The 18,449-nt window shown below is 47.4% G+C and overlaps 1 pseudogene across 1 annotated transcript; it reads left to right on the forward strand.

Moving 5' to 3' along the window:
• Positions 1-8,495: 8,495 nt before the first annotated feature.
• On the forward strand, positions 8,496-8,921 carry LOC145506406 (COP9 signalosome complex subunit 9 pseudogene; annotated as a pseudogene). The gene has a single exon (XR_014053857.1). The product of XR_014053857.1 is annotated as a COP9 signalosome complex subunit 9 pseudogene (transcript).
• Positions 8,922-18,449: the final 9,528 nt, after the last annotated feature.

An 18,449-nucleotide genomic window follows, 5' to 3' on the forward strand; every position in this document is an offset into this window, starting at 1 on the left:
TGTCCAGCCTGTTGCTCGTGGAGGAGGGGAAGCAAAAGTTGGCTGCTGCCAGGTGTTAACATGGTCAGTTCTATGATCTCGAAACTGGGACATCTGGAGAAAAGGTGGCCGTGATGGACGGCTTTCTTTGCATGGTTCTGCCTGTCTGCAGTGGTGGAGAAACCTGCTGTCAGTCCTCATCACCTGGTAAACGTGTTAGCGGGTGTGTGCTGATCCAGAAGCCCACACAAACCTTGTAGGCTGCTGCAGGCAAGCTCTAAAAATGACCAGGCACACACCAGAGAAGCTGGGTGATCTGACTCCAGAAGGACTGAAGTCAGAGAGGTCAGGGAGCACCTAGGGTTGGAATAAGTACCGAGGACCAGTCCTTGGCAACCTCTGAGGAGCGCCATCTTACTTGGCTCTTGTGAGCACAGATTGCAGTACCTTAAATTAAGGCCTCCCCTAAAATCTGTCCTTGCAGGCCGGGGGCCTTGGCCACCTGGTCTCAGAGAAATCATAGGAGAGTAACAGGCATTTCCTTCTGGTGTTGATATTACTCTTCCTACTTTCCAACTCCTGAACACTCTCATTACCACTGTGTTGAGGTGCTTATTCCTGAAAGAGGCGTATAGGGGCCAAAAGGGAGGTGCTTCCATTGCAGGCAAAGTTAGATCAGAGAAAGTCCAGCAGCAATTTAAACTCCAGGAGTATGAACAATAAATTCTAGTGCCCAGACAGTTGTGAAGGGCTCAGACAAATACAGGAGAAGCATTGGCCCAAGCAGGGGACAAAGGCTACCTCCTGAGTTTAGACCCCAGGGAGGTCTTCACTTTTGCCTAAACTCAGATTTGCCATGAAATTTCCAAAGAGAGCGGGCGTTTGGATTTGCCCTCTGGGCATCTACCTGACTGTTAGCATGTGCGTGTGGGTGGATATGTGTGTAACATGTTCACGAGTGAAGGTTTTATTGGGCCGAGTGCTTAGTTGTCCATATTTGTGTTTTTTGTTTGTTTTTTTTTTGGGGGGGTGGGACTCATTTTGATTTCTTAGTCTCTTGCGTTTTCTAGAGCTGCTCATGTCACTCCCCGCCCCCTGCCTTCCTCTTTGTCTTTGCAGTATTTGAAAGTTATTTTTTCCCCATCAAAAATATGCTGGCTAGAGCAAGAGTTATTTCTGCTAGGCAGCGTCTTGCCCTAGAACTCTCTAGATCTTCTGCCTAATGGCTTTAAATCAGAGATCAAAGAGTCAGTTCTCCAAACCACCTGTTTTCCACATTAGCTTGTGATGTCTTTTCAATTCCTAATGACTCCATGGACCCCCGTGACACTGAGACAGGACACAGTTGCGGTTATGGTATCACCAGTTCCAGAGAAAAAGGAAGAAAGGCGCGCCAGGCGTCTGCCAACCTAGCAGACATGTTGGGTGGCTGCTGGAGGTGGGGGGTCCACAGTGCCCGGGCGAGCTCTTCCCAGGACCCCCAGAAACTGGCCCCACGCCTCGCCAGCGCTCTTCTCTTACTCTCCTATTCATGTGTATGTGTGTGTGTGTTTGCCCTGTGACATTGGCAGTAACAACTTTCCACCCAGAGAGATGCTTGTGGTCCACGATGCTCCAAGAATGAATTTCCAAGTGTTTGCCAGTGGAGGAGCAGAGGCTGTGACAAGAGTGACTTAGTGTTGCACTCTCAGAGCAATTGTCTACTGCAGTAATAAGCGGAAAAGATCAGCAAGAACCTGGTTGCGGACTCTTTAATACAATGGAAAATGGGGATACTAGCAGTGTTTTGCTACCTGCTTCTGCCCTTCAGCACATGAGTCTTTGTTTTAAGTGCATTCCAGAACAAAATATGTGGAAGAGTCTAGACACTGCCAGGATCATTTACATGAATGTAATGTCAAAACTGTTCTCTAATTGATATTAATCACTGCCAAAACAATTTCCATTTTTAATACCAAAATAATTTTAATTCTGAATTTGGAATGACGAATGTTGGAATTCACAGATTTAGACTTGGAAGTAAGAAACCACCCCAGGTCTTAGCATGGAACATGGTGGACATGTAGCACATTCCAGTGACCCTTGCCCATAGGAAATACCAGGGGAGAATGAAACTTAATGCAGAGCCTTACAAAAGATTTAAAACAGTGTAGGTTTGAGACTGCATTTCAATAGACAGAAATTTCCTTTCTGTCTATCAGTCATGGTCCAAGTGGAGACATAAACCAGACAAGTTATTTTAACAATATGATTGAATTGTTGACTCAGCCACTAACAAGGCCTAAAGGAGACAAAACCCAGGAGGCAATGAGCCCAGGGGGAGCGCCTCGGGGTGGATGCCCCTCACCTGGCGCTGGTGTCTGAGGGTGGAACGCAGCTGGCCTGAGCTTGTTCAGCTTCGGGAACTCACTGCTACCGCCGAGATGAGGCCAGAGCTCGTCTCTCCTCCTCCAGCGCTCAAGTGCACCCGGCTGAAGAAATCCAATGGCCTGCCAGCTGCCAAAGTAGAAACCTCTGCTCAGGGAACTAAGATCCCACAAGCTGCAAAGTGCTGCCAAAAGAATAAGGAGGAGAAGAAAAGCCTCCCTTCTAATGAGGGAATGTGTGGAAAATAATAAATAGTAACTGCTAGTGGAGAAGCCTGACAGAGACCCTATTCGCCAAGTGATCCAGGCTCATGGCACCGCTGGGTCGTGTTGACGCCATGTGTGCTGATAATGTGTCAAGGACACTTCATCTCTGATGTCTTTTCCCCCAAAATTCATAACCTGTCTACTCGTGAGATCCAGAAACTGTCAGATTGAGAGAGAGGAAGAAGATACAATGACTGATTAATGTGGAATCCTAGGTAAGAAAAGAGAGGACACCGATAGAAAACATGAGGAAATCTGAAGAAAGGCTGAAGCTTTGTAAAGAGTAATGTATCAGGGAGGGCTTCACAGCTGGCATTAGTGGTAAAGAGCCCACCTGCCATTGTAAGAGAGGCGGGTTCGATCTCTGGGTCAAGAATATCCCCTGGAAGAGGCCATGGCAATGCACTCCAGTATTCTTGCCTGGAGAATCCCATGGACAGAGGAGCCTGGTGTGCTACAGTCCGTAGGGTTGCAAAGAGTTAGACACGGCTGAAGCGACTTAGCACACACTCACAGTGTATCAGGGAATTCCCTGGGGGTCCAGTGGTTAGAGCTCTGTGCTTCCACTGCAGGAGGCTCACGTTTGATCCCTGGTGGGGGAACCAAGATTCCACATGCCACGTGGATGGCCCAAAACACCCAAAAGCAGTGTACCAATGCTCACTTCTTAGTTCTGATCAATGTACCATGGTTATGTTAGATGCTAATATTAGGGGAAGCCAGGTGAAGGGTATACGGGAACTTTATGTACTATTTCTGCAACTCTTGCATAAATCTAAAATTATTTCAAAATAAGAAGCCCAAGAAGCTTCTCGAGGGGCGATGCTTGATTTGAACACCCAGATCTTGCTCTATGATGGCGCCTGGGTTCCTGCTCCCCAGAGCAGGTTCCCGCAGCTCCATCAGTGCCAGCACCAGGGGGAACGCCTGCAGGCCTGTTACTCAGGGAAACTCTTCCTGTTTTCCACCCACCAGCCTCCACCTTCCCCAATGCCTGTCCTAAGTCAGCACACAGCCCACAATTGCTGTAGGTTTCCAGCCTGACAGTAAATGAACATGAGCCCCACCAGACACAAGGGAAACGTTTCCGTAAGCTCAGATTTTTTAAAAAATGCTTATAAAGCTGAACGGGACCACCCCCCACCCTAACGACAGTGGGAAGGGAGGAACAGTAAGATCCAAAGTAGCAGATGATAAAGAAAGGGGCCCCAGAGAGCAGGTGTGGCTCCTGAAGGACCAGCAGAAAGAGGACAAGGTGGGAGCCCCAGGAGTGGAAGGCAGAGCCCCTCCCATCAAGGAGCCTCACAGATTCCCCCTACTAGCCCAGCATGGACTCTGGGTGGGCCACACAAGGCAGGGGGCTGGAGGCCAAAATAAAGGGGGCACCCCACCGGCTGATGGGCCAATGGTAAGACTGTCTTCTCCCAAGTTAAGACTTTTTAAGGTGGTCACAGGCAAACTGTGCCAGGGGGAAAGGCAGGAAAAGGGCACCATACGAAGATTGGACCTCTAGAACAACCATCGGTAAAATGTAAGTCCTAAATGAGCGCAGGCCCGCCAACATGACCACGGGCAACAGAAAGGATCATTTAATTGATGATCAGAGCATAAAAGGAATAAGGGCCAATTGGTGCGAGAGAGTATTTTCGGAGGAAAATCAAATTGTCTCCCAAGCATGGAAAGGGTGGGCCCAGCAGCATGGGAGCAGAGAAGAGCCCAGAAATCAGATGCCCAGCCCTAAGCCAGGCAGGAGATAGGTGTGCTGACAACTGGAGATAGAAAAACCTTATTCAGTTCTCTGGAAGAAGAGAGAATCTAGCTAACTACACACAGGGTTAACGTAGATGGTGGGTCTGGTGGAGAGGAGGGTGGCCACAGAAGTCCTCTAGTCTGGAGAAAGGAATGTCAATAGGTGAATGGCTTCAAATGGCTCACTGACTATGGATAAATGGCCTTGTGCCATGGAACCAGGACCTCAGGGTAGATAGACAGAGACAGGCTTTCAGTTTCAGAAAAGCTTCCTGATAATATGAGCTGTCTGTAGATGGAGTGACTGGTGCAGGCAGTGCAGGTGAACGAGCAGAGGCCAGAAGGTCATGTATTTGGGGGATTTACCGTGAAGATGCCAGTGGCCCACTCCAGGGTAGACCAGATGGCCTTTAAGGCCATAGTCATCCCTGGGATCTGATGGTCTTAGAACTGAGGGGGGGGGGCAACTTCTCTGCCAACCCCCACAGCCACCCTGCTTCTGGAGATGCAATGGCATCAGGCTCTCAGCCTGTTGCTGGCTGGTGAATTACACCCCAGCCCCAGTGACAACCAGCAGCCTGCCAGTTTGGCCACAAAGGTGCTAAATGTCCAGGCTCTGAGCCCCTGGCCTCCTGGGAAATTCCTACAGAATATTTATAAAATGATGGCTTGGTGGTGAGCTTTTCCAGGCTGCAGCTGCTAGGAAGGAGTAGGATGAGTGGTTTGAAACCCACCATAAGCTGGGCAGGAAATTCCTCAAGACACAGGTCAACACGAAGCAACATAAGACCTAACAGCTCCAGCACCTGCCATGCCTCTCTCCCAGGACCCAGAGTCCCAGGGCTCCAGCAAAGCACCTCCTCCGGGGCCCTTCCTTCTGCAGGCCCCTCTCCAGCCCCGGCAAGCTGACGCCTGCCCCCTGGAATGCCCGACCGTGCCCGGTACTCCCAGCCCACAACACCATCATATGGTGCCTCTGCCACATGGTCTCATTCTCCCTCCAATATGCTTTATATCCCTTTCTAAAGAAGGGTTTGGGTTTTTTTATTTTAAAAAGTGCTCAATAGATAAACAAAGTGCTGCATCTATACAGAGGGATATTAAGTAACATAAAAAGAAATGAACTATCAAGCTATGAAAAGACATGAAGGAAACTTAAAGGCATATTACTAAATGAAAGAAGCCAGTTTGAAGAGGCTACATACCATGTGTTTCCATGACATGCGGGAAAAGATAAAATTGTGGAGACAGCAAAAACAAAAAAAATTAGTGGTTGCAGGGGAGAGGGGAGGATAACGGAGGCACACAGGATTTTTAGGGCAGTGAAACTTCTGTATGATACTGTAAGAGTGGGTCATTTTATTATACAACTGTCAAAATCTATAGGATGTGCAACACCAAGAGGGAATCCTAATGTAAAGTATGGGCTTTAGTTTAACAATAATGTACCAATACTGGCTTGTCAATTGTGACAAATACGCCGCACTAAGATGTGAAAAATACGGGAAGTTGGGGAGGGTGGTAGAGAAGATCTGGCAACTCTGTCTAACTTTTGCTCAAATTTTCTTGTAAACCTAAAACTGCTGTGTTACAGGAAGTACAAAAAGGGGTGAGGTGATCTAGAAAAATCCATTATCTCACTCAGAAAACCATTTTTACTACCAAGGTATGTGAAACCTTTACTATATACATATATACATGTTAGAGATTGCTAACAAATGGGATTATTCTGTTGTTGGTCAGTAGCTCAGACATGTCCGACTCTTTGCGACCCCATGGACTGCAGCACACCAGGCTTCCCTGTCCTTCACCATCTCCTGGAGCTTGCTCAAACTCATGTCCATTGAGTCAGTGATGCCATCCAATCATCTTGTCTACTGTCATCCCCTTCTCCTGCCTTCAATCTTTCCCAGCATCAGGGTCTTTTCCAGTGAGTCAGCCCTTTGCATCAGGTGGCCAAAGTTTCAGCTTCAGCATCAATCGTTCCGATGAATATACAGGGTTGATTTCCTTTAGGATTGACTGATTTGATTTCCTTGCAGTCCGAGCGACTCTCAAGAGTCTTATCCAGTGCCATAATTCGAAAGCATCAATTCTTCTGCACTCAGGTTTATGGTCCAACTGTCGCATCCATACATGACGACTGGAAAAACCATAGCTTTGACTAGATGGACCTTTGGCGGCAAAGTAATGTCTCTGCTTTTCAATATGTTCTCTAGATTTGTCATAACTTTTTTTCCAAGGAGCAAGCATTTTTCAGTTTCGTGGCTGCAGTCACCATCTACAGGGCATCTTTTTCTTGTGTTCACATTTTCTTTTGAAATAATTATAGACTCACAGGGTGTTGCAGAAATAGTAGAGAGAAGCTGCCAGTGCCCTCCACCCAGCTTCCCCCAGTGGTAACATTTTGCACAAAGATATCAGGGGAACAAAACTAGGAAACTGACAGTGTCACAATTGTGCTTTTTGTCTTGTAGTTGTCTCTGTTTGTTCAGCAATGAACGTGAACGTCTTCCAATGGTTACATTCCTGCAGTTGTTGACTTTTTGATGGCCACATAATAATTTGCTGTGTAAACTGCTGTAATGTACTCCATAGTTCCTGTGGTTGGATGTTAGTTTATTTGCAACTTTTTCGCTGTCACCAAAGGCATCAACTTTATTTTATTTTTTGCATGAATTTTAGTAACAGTTACATGTAAGTGTGTTTACTCAATGTGCCTCCCTGAAGTGGCTTCGTAAAACACACTTCCCTGGAACTTCCCTGGTAGTCCAGTAGTTAAGACTCCATGCTTCAATAGCAGAAAGCATGACAGGTTTGATTCCTGGTCAGGCAATTCAGATCTTGAGTGCTTCACTGGTATGGCCAATAAATAAATAAATAAAATGCTACTTTAAAAACAAAATAAAAAAATACTTCCCTCCCCTGTCTCACTTCGACACTCTCCTGCTGGTGTTGCCTGGAATCACTTTTCAAATAAGCCACTTGCCCTGAATCCTTGCTCTAGGATGGCTTCTAGGAAAACCCAAACCAAACGGTAAGAGAAGATCCCCTGACAAACAAAACCAGAAAGTCCAGAGGTAGAGCAGGTTTCCAGGTTGCTGTGATTCACTGGTCCCCTGACATCATCAAGGACCCAATCCTCTTCTCTCCAATCTGCCTCCCTCAAGACAGCTTGGCAGCACCCCTCTTTGTGGCAAAGTGGCTGCAGCACGTCCAGGGCTCTCAATGCACTCCATTTCTTCCAGAAAAGGATGGAGAGCACACATCTAGGAGCTGTTTCTTGCCAAAGAACAAGGAATTTTCCTTCCCAGTAGTCCCAGCAAATCTCCCTTGAGTCTCTTTGGCTTGATTTGGACAAGGTGGCCAAACCAAACCAGACATTTGGCCAAGGGAAGTGGGTTACTTGGCCAGTGGCTGTGGCAAGAGGCTGAATTTATTTATCCCAGTTGGACTAAAATGACCCCTGCCACCCCCCACCCCCCCGGTTTCTTCACAGTACAGGGCAGGGGTGTCAGGGATACTGAGAATCATAGCATGCTCTACATACCTTTGAAAGGCTTGACATGTACCAGCAAACTGCCTTTGCCTTAGTCCATCCTAAAGGAGATCAGTCCCGGGTGTTCATTGGAAGGACTGATGTTGAAGCTGAAACTCCAATACTTTGGCCACCTGATGTGAAGAGCTGACTCATTTGAAAAGACCCTGATGCTGGGAAAGATTGAGGGCAGGAGGAGAAGGGGATGACAGAGGGTGAGATGGTTGGATGGCATCACCGACTCAATGGACATGGGTTTGGGTGGACTCCAGGAGTTGGTGATGGACAGGGAGGGCTGGCATGCTGTGATTCATGGGGTTGCAAAGAGTCGGACACGACTGAACGACTGAACTGAACTGAACTGAGCAAACCGCCTCCCAAAAAATACCTATCTTTTACACATTCTCCTACTCTGGGCCTTACTATCATTTTTTAAAATCTTGGCAATTTGATAAGTAAAAAATTATATTATTCTATTTTGGACATTGCATTTGTTGAGTATTCATATATTTTTCTTTTGTATATTGCCTACTTATGCCCAGACAGGTTTTCTACTAAAATAAACATTTTTTATTGATTTCTGAAGAACTCTTTAGAGATTAAATATACTAATCTCGCCGGGACTGCGTGAGGAGATGAAGCCGGCGGTGGACGAGATGTTTCCTGAGGGCGCCGGGCCGTATGTGGACCTGGACGAGGCAGGAGGCAGCACCGGGCTCCTGATGGACTTGGCAGCCAATGAGAAGGCGGTTCACGCAGAGTTTTTTAACGATTTTGAAGATCTCTTTGACGATGATGATGTCCAGTGAGCTCTCTCCAGCGGTGCATTTGGTCAAGCTTCGCCACAGGGTGGTGTGGCGGGTCTCCTTAAAGGACAGTTTCAGGTGATTCCAGAGAACTTGTGGGAATCGACTGAAATTAGGAGATTAGCCAAGAAAGAGAAGAAGGTTTTAACCATCTGGAGGAGGTCTGTTAAACTCTGAATGTGGCCAGCTTTTGTCCTTAACTTCAGTTAAAATAAAGTGATGTTATTAAAAAAATAAATAAATAAATAAATAAATAAATAAATAAATATACTAATCTCTTGTCACAGCTGCAAATATTTCCCCCAGAATGTCATTTCTTTTGAATTTCATTTATGGTATATTTAATTTTTTTACCTGGTTAAGTTTATCAATTTTTTCGTTTTGCTGTTAGCTTTTGCTTAGTTCTTCTATTTTAAAGCTTTGAATCTTTAACCAAGCATATTTTCTTCCAGTAAAACTGCTGCTTTTTGTTTTGTTTTTTTCTTTTGCATTTAAATCCTTAGTAAATCTGGAATAAATTTGGCTTCAGATATTAGATAGGCATATAACCATATTTTTCAGTCTGTGATGTTAGCCAGATTTTTTTCAAAGTCTTTATTGAATTTATTAGCATCTTGCTTCTGTTTTGTTTTCATTTTTTAGTAGCAAGGCGTGTGGGATCTTAGTTTTCTGATAAGGGATTGAACCTTCACTCCCTGAATTAGAAGGCAAAGTCTCAACCACTGGACCACCAAAAGCTCCCAGAAGCCAGGTTGTTTCAAACACTATTTGTTAAACATTCTCCCCAAGAGCTTGAAATGCTTCCCTTATCACGAATTTTGTTGTTCATTCGCTTAGTTGTTTCTGACTCTTTGTGACCCCACGGACTGCAGCCCGCCAGGCTTCCCTGTCCTTCATTATCTCCCAGAGCTTGCTCAAACTCACGTCCATTGAGTCGGTGATGCCATCCAACCAGCTCATCCTCTGTTGTCCCCTTCTCCTCCTGCCTTCAGTCCTTCCCAGCATCAGGGTCTTTTCAAATGAGTCAGTTCTTCGCATCAGGTGGTCAAAGTATTGGAGCTTCATCTTCAGCGTCAGTCCTTCCAATGAATATTCAGGACTGATTTCCTTTAGGATGGACTGGTTGGATCTCCTTGCTGTCCAAGGGACTCTCAAGAGTCTTCTCCAACACCACAGTTCAAAACATAGTGTTCATGGGCCCACTTATGGATTTCCTGTTAAGTTCCTTGGATCTGAATGGCTGTTTCTTTTTTCTTTTACCTTTAGAAATGATTTCTTTATTTTTTAGCTGTGATGCTGCATTTACAATATGCAAAAACACAAATATAACTACCCAAGGTGTTGTCACTGAATGGCTATTTCTATGCCTATAACAGATGGTTTTAATAACCATAGTTTAAAAATACATTTTAGAAACTGTAAGAAAGTCTGCTATCACAATTATTCTTTTCCAAAAATTTCTTGACTATTTTCATACGTGTATTATAATTTATTTTTAATTATTTAAAAAGAATTAATGGAATTAAAATCTGAATAGTTTAATAACATACATTATTTTCAAGGCTGTGGTGTATATTCTTCTCTAATCCATTCTGTTATGTTTCTGCGAAGTTTTATTGTTTAGTTTTATTTTTGTTTACTTTTAAATCTAGGTTCTATTCATACTTGTTAAAGTCATTCATGTAATTTGTACTTTATATCTTGCTGTTACTGTGAATTTTTTTTCATTATATTTTAAACTGATAATATAGGGAAGGGAAGAAGCATTGTTTTTGTAAATTTCTCTTTTTATAACCACCTTTTATTGAAAACCAGCTTATTAGTTCTAAAGTTTCTTGAGTTTGTAGGGTGTGTGTGTGTGTGTGTGTGTGTCTGTAAAGGGTGGTTGATTCTTTGGACTTTTCCAGCTAGATGTATCATTTTCATCTCCAGCTTCCTATTTCCCACAGTTTCTCAAGACAGAGGAAACCCCCTGTCAGCCTCCACAGACTGGACTCAGAAACCGTGGCACCCCTCCTTGGACATGCTTCTCACAGCTGCCCTTCCCCTTGGCACCTGTGCATTCTTGTGTGGTTATGTCTTTAATACACAATCTCATTCTGTCCGCCCAAGCTCTGATAGCCAGAGAAGTGAGATCCCATTTTACAGATAAGGAAGTGGAGGCTCCAGGAAAGGAAGCAATTTACCAGACTGAGCATCTATTAATAATTGCAGAGCCTAGGAAGAGGTGTTTGTGTGTGGAGGGGGCACCAGGCAGCCCAAGGTCCTCAGCAGACCTGCTCTCCGGAGTGTGTCCCAGCTCCCTGGGTGTCTCGCTGTCCTACCTTGGTCTCTTGCCCCATTTTCTTCCGCAGGAGAGTCAGGGACCCAAACACTACACCCCCCCAGTCTCGGGGGCATGTTAAAGACTTAAGGACCAAGCCCTTAAGACTGTGACCCCAAAGTCCCCCACCCTCTTCCACCTTAGGCACGTGGCTTTTTTTTTTTTTTAATCTATGACTCTTGACTATCTAGAAAAACACATTCAACAGGGAACTTTAATCCCTGGGAGAGCGAGTGCAGGGCAAGCGCGGAGGGAGGTTACAGCCATTGGGGGTCAGGCCAGCTTTGCTGCTTGCAAGCTGTGTGACCTCAGGCAAGTCACTAGACCGCTCTGAGCCTCGGGTCCTCCTCTGGAAAGGTAGCGAATTCCTCCGCCTGTGGTTCCCTTAGCATCAGGTACACTAAAGTCCCCCAGCAGCCAGCGCAGTGCCCGGGACGTGGTGGGGGCCAACGAACCGCCACGATCACTTATCCAAGGCGGATGCCAGGGGGACCGAATGTGAGCGGCGTGGCGGCGCCCTCTGGCGGTCGCTCTCTGCTTTGCTGCATTTCTTCCCACGCCTGGTCCGAGAACAAAGTGAGCGCTGGTTGAGGACGCAACAAACGCCGGCGACCCTTTATCTAGCGGCTCCGGACTCGGGGGGCAGTTGAGAGCGGGCAGGTAGGGCGTGGGCTACGTGGCTGTCACCTGGGGTGGGGGTATCCAGGTTCTCGTCTCCTCTTCCCACCTTCCCGTTAGACACAGATTTCACTGTCACTCCCAATTCAACAGGCTTAAACCGAGCTATGGTTTTTCCAGCAGTCATGTAAGGATATGAGAGTTGGACGATAAAGAAAGCTGAGCACCGAAGAATCGATGCTTTTGCACTGTGGTGTTGGAGAAGACTCTTGAGAGTCCTTTGGACTGCAAGGAGATCCAACCAGTCCATCCTAAAGGAGATCAGTCCTGAATATTCATTGGAAGGATGGATGCTGAAGCTGAAGCTCCAATACTTTGGCCACCTGATGTACAGAACTGACTCACTGGAAAAGACCCTGATGCTGGGAAAGATTGAAGGCAGGAGGAGAAGGGGATGACAGAGGATGAGCTGGTTGGATGGCATCACCGACTCAATGGATATGAATTTGAGTAAACTCTGGGGGTTGGTGATGGACAGGGAAGCCTGGAGTGCTGCAGTCCGTGGGGTCGCAAAGAGTCGGACATGACTGAGCCACTGAAACGAACTGAACTGAAACTGAGCTCATCCCAGACCCGCTTTGCTCTGGACGTCTGGCCCCCTCATCCCTGACCACTCTTGGGCAGAGGAGATGTCAGTTGACTGCAGGATACCTTCTTTCACTTTTCAACGATTCTGCAAGTAGCAAACCCCCCGCCCCAAATGATCTTAACATGCATATTAGACTCTAGTGTATGACACGGCAGCAGTAGAAGGAATTGGAGACTCGAGGCGTGAGAATATTACTTCTGTTCACTATAGAAAAACTAATTCCGACAAGAAACACTCAGGCTGCTAAAATGAGTGGGTGAAAGGGGAGAGGGACAGGCCCTTATGGCCCCAAAATATCTTCCCATGAAATACGTATTAAATACAAAAGGAAGGAAAGAAACTTTACCTTGGTGATGTACAGGGAGGCCTGGTGTGCTGCGATTCACGGGGTCGCAAAGAGTCGGACACAACTGAGCGGCTGAACTGAACTGAACTGAGCAACTAACACTTTCTTTTCTTATTCTCTCTTTCTGCCAGGAAGGTAAAATCCAAACTGGCACAAAGAAAGGAAACCCAAGCAGAGCTCAGTAATCTCCCTGAATTAAACAGTCAGAGATGGAAATTTGCAGAGGTCGAGACAACCAGAACTGACAGGACAGAGCAAGTAGGAAGAGGGAAAGCAGGTGAAAAATTTTGCGTGGGGTTCCCTGAGTCTTTGGCTAAATATGAATTGTACACGCATGGGGGGGAAATGCTGTGGGGCAGATGGAAACACTTCCAGGGAAGGAACAGTTACTGCAGAGCTGAACAGTTCCCCAAACTCAGAAGCATGAGGAATTGTATTTTATTCCCATCAGCCAAAGTGAAGAGATTTCATTGAATTCATAGGGTGTTGGGTACAGAGTCCAGACACGCCACACCTTAAAAGTGGGTTAAATTTGTCATAGAGGAAAGGCTAGACCAACCTTGAAAGAGCTTAAACACAAGTCTTAAAAGATCAAAGTGATCTGCAAGTAAACTACTAATAACTGCTTCCCATAAAAATTCCAACACTGTTTATTAGGTGTTCTTTAAAGCCCCTTTCCATCTTGAAAGTCCATGATTTTTTATGTTAACCAGCTGATCCTTTTTAGTTTTAGCTTTATTGAAGTATAATTGACATATATAAAGTGTACACTGGGTGATTTGATATATGTGTACATCGTGAGAGCATTCCCCATCTAGTTAATTAACACATCCATCACCTCACATAACTATCTTTTTTTCTTTCTTTTTTGGTTAAAGATCTACTCTCCTAGCAAATTTCTTGTAGCTGTGTAGGGAGGCGGTAATTCTTCATTGCCGCCACTGGGTGGCACTTCCAGTTTTTAAATCCCCTGCCTGGCGGCAGATTTGAAATCCTCTTCTCTGTGGCTCCTGGAGTTGGTGATGGACAGGGAGGCCTGGCATGCTGCAGTCCATGAGGTTGCAAAGAGTCGGACATGACTGAGTGACTTTTTCACTTTTAAACCCATATTCGAGTTTGTCTTGTATAGAAGAGAGTATTGGTAACTAAAAGCTTGTAAGATCTCGTTGTCTCCTGAAACCCTGGGATGTGGGTGAAGTCCGCAGGGGACTCACCTGGAACATTAGTGAGGGGGGTGCCCACACTGTCCCTCCTCCTAGGCTGCTGACTCACCTGCCTTCCCCCCTCCGAGGGGCGGGTCCATTGAGGAGACCCACAGGGCTGGAGATGCCCTGAGCAAGTTCCGCGCTGCACAGACCCTCATCTTTAAAATTAGGGTCACAAGATCCACCTTCTTCGTATACTCCAAACATGGGACACCCCAGAACATCTTATTTCTAAAATAGAGATTCCCCAGGCTCTATCTCCAGGGATCCTGATTGTGCTTAGGGTGAGGGTATTTCCCAGGGTACTGGGAAGATTAAATAAGATGAAACCTGCTCTGAAGGATTTTGGGGAAATCAAGTGAGGCCGTATATGGAAAGCTCCTAGTGCCACGTGCAGCACAAAGTAAGTGTTGGCTGATCGGGAGCTTTAATAGTTTTTACCACCAGGGGTTAGCAGCCCAGGTGCCTAGAACTGTGTCTGTATATAGTTGATACCCAGTGTGTGCACACACGCTTATTCATTCAGTTGTGTCTGACTCTTCGTGACCCCATGGACCGTAACCTACCAGGGTCCTCTGTCCATGGGATTTCCCAGACAGGAATACTGGAGTGAGTTACCCTTCCCTTCCCCAGGGGATATTCCCAACCTAGGGATCGAAGCTGGGTGTCCTGCATTGCAGGAAGCTTCTTTACCATCTGAGCCACCAAGGAATCCCAGATGCCCAGTAAATACTGTCAAATGAATGAAAAAAAACCTTCCAGGCCAACCCCAGGGGTGGAGGCTCCAGACCCCATTTGCAGGGAAGAGAGAAACAGTATGACCACCTGCCCCACCAGGACCATTATCCTTCCCACTGAGTCTCCAGCGACCCTGGATCCCGCATGCATTCTGGAGATGTGAGGGGAGGCGGGGGTGAGGGTGGGTGGAGGGAGTCCATCCTGAGAAGACAGCAACCTGGGGGAGTCTACCCGGAGCCCCAAAGCCAGGCAAGGACACGGCTCTGCACCCTGGCCCTCAGGGCTTCTTGGGAGAGAGCATCCACTCCCCGTGTCACATGTATTACATCTGTGACAAGATCCTCTATGAGCTTCCCCGATGGCTAGTGGTAAAGAATTTGCCTGCAATTTAGGACACGTAGGAGATGCAGGTTTGACCCCTGGGTTGGGAAGATCCCCTGGAGAAGGAAATGGCAGCCCACTCCAGTATTCTTGCCTGGAGAATCCCATGGACCAAGGAGCCTGGAGGGCTACAGTCCACGGGGTCACAAAGAGTCAGACACGGCTGAGTGACTAAGCATGTGCGCATGCACTTCTGTAACTAGAGGGCTCCGGCCGCCTGGGGAATGAGGAAACCGCAGGCACGGCCCAGCAGCGGGCACCCTGGGCGGTCGATTGGGATGCAGCGGCAGAGAACTCAGGGTGGCAGGTGGGCCAGCTGTGCTCCCGGCTGCTCACCGGCTGGTTGGAGCCACTTCTGTGTATGAATCTCCCTCCCTGGGGCAGAACAGTTCTGTTTGTCCTCCTAAATCTCAGAGCTTCCAAGAACTAAACTTGAAACCCCTGAGGCACAAACTGTCCCAGAGACGTGCCAACAGGAAGCCTCTACTGCCATCCAGAGAAGGGGCAAGTAGGAGGCCCACCCTCCCAGAGGGTTCCCACCAACCAGCCGGGTGACTCGGAACGATTTGCCATGTGGTTCCCCATGGTCTCCAGCAGGGGGCAGCTTGTCTGAGAAATTGGGGGCCATGCTCTCCCAACCCGATGCAGGCTTCCTTAGGTATGCTTCGGGGGGGCAAAAAAGAAGGATGGTGAAGGACAGGGAAGCCTGGCATGCTGCAGTCCATGGGGTTGCAAAGAGTCGGACACGACTGAACCACAGGCATTGTTCCAGTCTTTGCTGTGATGTAACAAAACACCTGGAACTCAGTGGCGTTCATAAAGTGAAAGTCGCTCAGACGTGTCCGACTCTTTGCGACCCCATGGACTATATAGTCCAGGGAATTCTCCCAGACAGAATACTGGAGTGGGTAGCCTTTCCCTTCTCCAGGGGATCTTCCCCACCCAGGGATCGAACCCAGGTCTCCCACATTGCAGGTGGATTCTTTACCGGTTGAGCCACAAGGGAAGCCCAAGAATAGTGGAGTGGGTAGCCTAGCCCTTCTCCAGCAGATCTTTCTGACTCAGGAATTGAACCGGGGTCTCCTGCACTGCAGGTGGATTCTTTACCAACTGAGCTATGAGGGAAGCCCTGTTGTTGTTTTTACCGCAATTCCCAAAGACACGGTGATGGAAAACGGCCACCACCACTGTACTGTATCCACGGACCCTCTGGGTCAGGAGTTGGGCACAGGGGTGGTGGCCCTATCTGTTCCAGGATACCTGGGACCTCCGCAGGGGCGACCCCAGTGAATGGGGTCGGAAGGCCTGGGTCCCAGAGTCCACTGCCTAGATGACTTCTTTGCTCACACGTGTGGCACGTGGGATGGACAGGCTCCTCTGGGCCTACGGACGATAGCCCCACCAGGGGCGTCTCTGGTCTGGCAACCTCAGAGTAAGTAGGCATCCTGCCCGGTGACTCAGGGTTGCAAGAATGAGTGTTCCCAGAAGGCAAGGAGGAAACAGAGAGGCCTTTCTTCATCTAGTCTCAGAAGCGATGTTGCATCCCTTCCACCTTATTCTCCCTCTCTTTCTGGCCGTGCTGGGTCTTCACTGCTGCTCTCGGACTTTCTCTAATGGCAGCTCCGAGGCTCCAGAGCACAGGCTTGGGGGGGTGGCAGACAGGCTGAGTTGCCCCGAGGGGCTCGGGGTGGTGGTGGACAGGCTGAGTTGCCCCAAGGGGCTCAGGGGTGGTGGCACACAGGCTGAGTTGCCCCAAGGTGTGTGGAATCTTCCCAGACAGGGGACGGAATCTGTCCTCTGCACCAGTCCATCAGGAAGCCCTTCTACTGTATTCTTTGGGTCCTCCAGTCACACGGGCCTATCCAAGTTCAAGGGGAGGGGGACACAGGCCCTCTCAGTGGGAGGGATGTCAAATCATTTGTGGCCATGTTTCCAAACCACCACAGACATAGATGCAAAAAAATTACAAAACGTGAGTACCCATCATGAGGGTATTGCTTGATGACATTTTCCAACATGAACCACTGGTATTGTTACCAGTGAAATCAGGAAATAAAACACTATCTGAAAGCCCTCCTGAGTTCCCTCCCAGTGATTCTCGCCACCCTCATACCCGATTTCTGACACTGCACGTTACTTTTGCTTGACTTGAACTGAATTGTATACTTCAAAATTGTCGGTTGTGTGTTTTGTGAATTTTACCTTGTGTGCGTGCTAAGTCGCTTCAGCGACTCTTTGTGTCCGACTCTTTGTGACCCCCTGGACTGCAGCCCGCCAGGCTCCTCTGTCTATGGGATTCTCCAGGCAAGAGTTCTGGAGTGGGCTGCCGTGTCCTCCTCCAGGGGATCTTCCTGACCCAGGGATCGAACACGTGTCTCCTAAGTTTCCTGCATTGGCAGGTGGGTTCTTTACTGCTAATGCCACCTGGGAAGCTCAAATTTTACCTTAACTTTTTTTACAAAGAGCACACAGTCCAGATGTACCAGCCAACATGATATCAGAAGGATCTCACCTCTGCTGCTGCTAATTCAAGTCTTCCTGTTATGCATAACTTGATCAGTCACTGAAGCGTGACTACTAATTAAGCTAATGATGTCAGAAATTAAAAAAAAAAAAAAGCATCAGTGAATATAGTGGCTCATTGACTAAACTGAATAATGTTCAAAGCAGGCCCTCACTGGTGAAATGTGAAGTACTGTTTTTTAAGATATGTGGGCTGCTTTAAAATAGTTTAACCCCCACCCACCTCCATACCGCAAAGGACACGAAAATCCGGCAAAATTTCTAACCTGCCCCTAAGGCTTGATTTTTATTAGCCAGCTTTCAGCCCCTGATGTAGGAGGGCTTCTGGTTGTTTGATGATGGTCATAAATAAGGCAAGGAATCTGGTCTCTAGAGTGTGTGCCTGCCGCTGGTGAAGGCTGTGGTTGGATTTCCTAAAAGGTGGTCAAGAGTTGGGACTTAAGACTTCATCGAATTTCTAGAATAGGCTGTCTGAGCTAGTCTGTGTCTGCTTACTGGGGATGTTGGTTTAATAAATATCTTTTTTTTTTTTTTTCTTGTACTTGCCTTGATACTTAGGGGTTTCCCTGGTAGCTCAGTTGGTAAAGAATCCACCTGCAATGCAGGAAATCCCGGTTTGATTACTGGGCCAAGAAGATCCACTGGAGAAGGGATAGGCTACCCACTCCAGTATTCTTGGGCTTCCCTTGTGGCTCAGCTGGTTAAGAAACTGCCTGCAATGCGGGAGACCTGGATTTGATCTCTGGGTGGGGAAGATCCCCTGGAGAAAGGAAAGGCTACTTACCCCAGTATTCTGGCCTGGAGAATTCCATAGACTAGTCCATGGGGTCGCAAAGATTTGGACACAACTGAGCGACTTTCACTTTGAAGCTTGAGGAATACTAGTTTCCTGACGAGGGATCGAACCCTCACCCTCGGCAGTGAAAGTACAGAATCCTACCCACTGGACTGCCAGGGAATT

This window comes from Giraffa tippelskirchi, chromosome 5 (assembly GCF_054371585.1).
Source record: "Giraffa tippelskirchi isolate mGirTip1 chromosome 5, T2T-mGirTip1v1.2.pri, whole genome shotgun sequence".
NCBI classification, from domain to species: domain Eukaryota; kingdom Metazoa; phylum Chordata; class Mammalia; order Artiodactyla; family Giraffidae; genus Giraffa; species Giraffa tippelskirchi.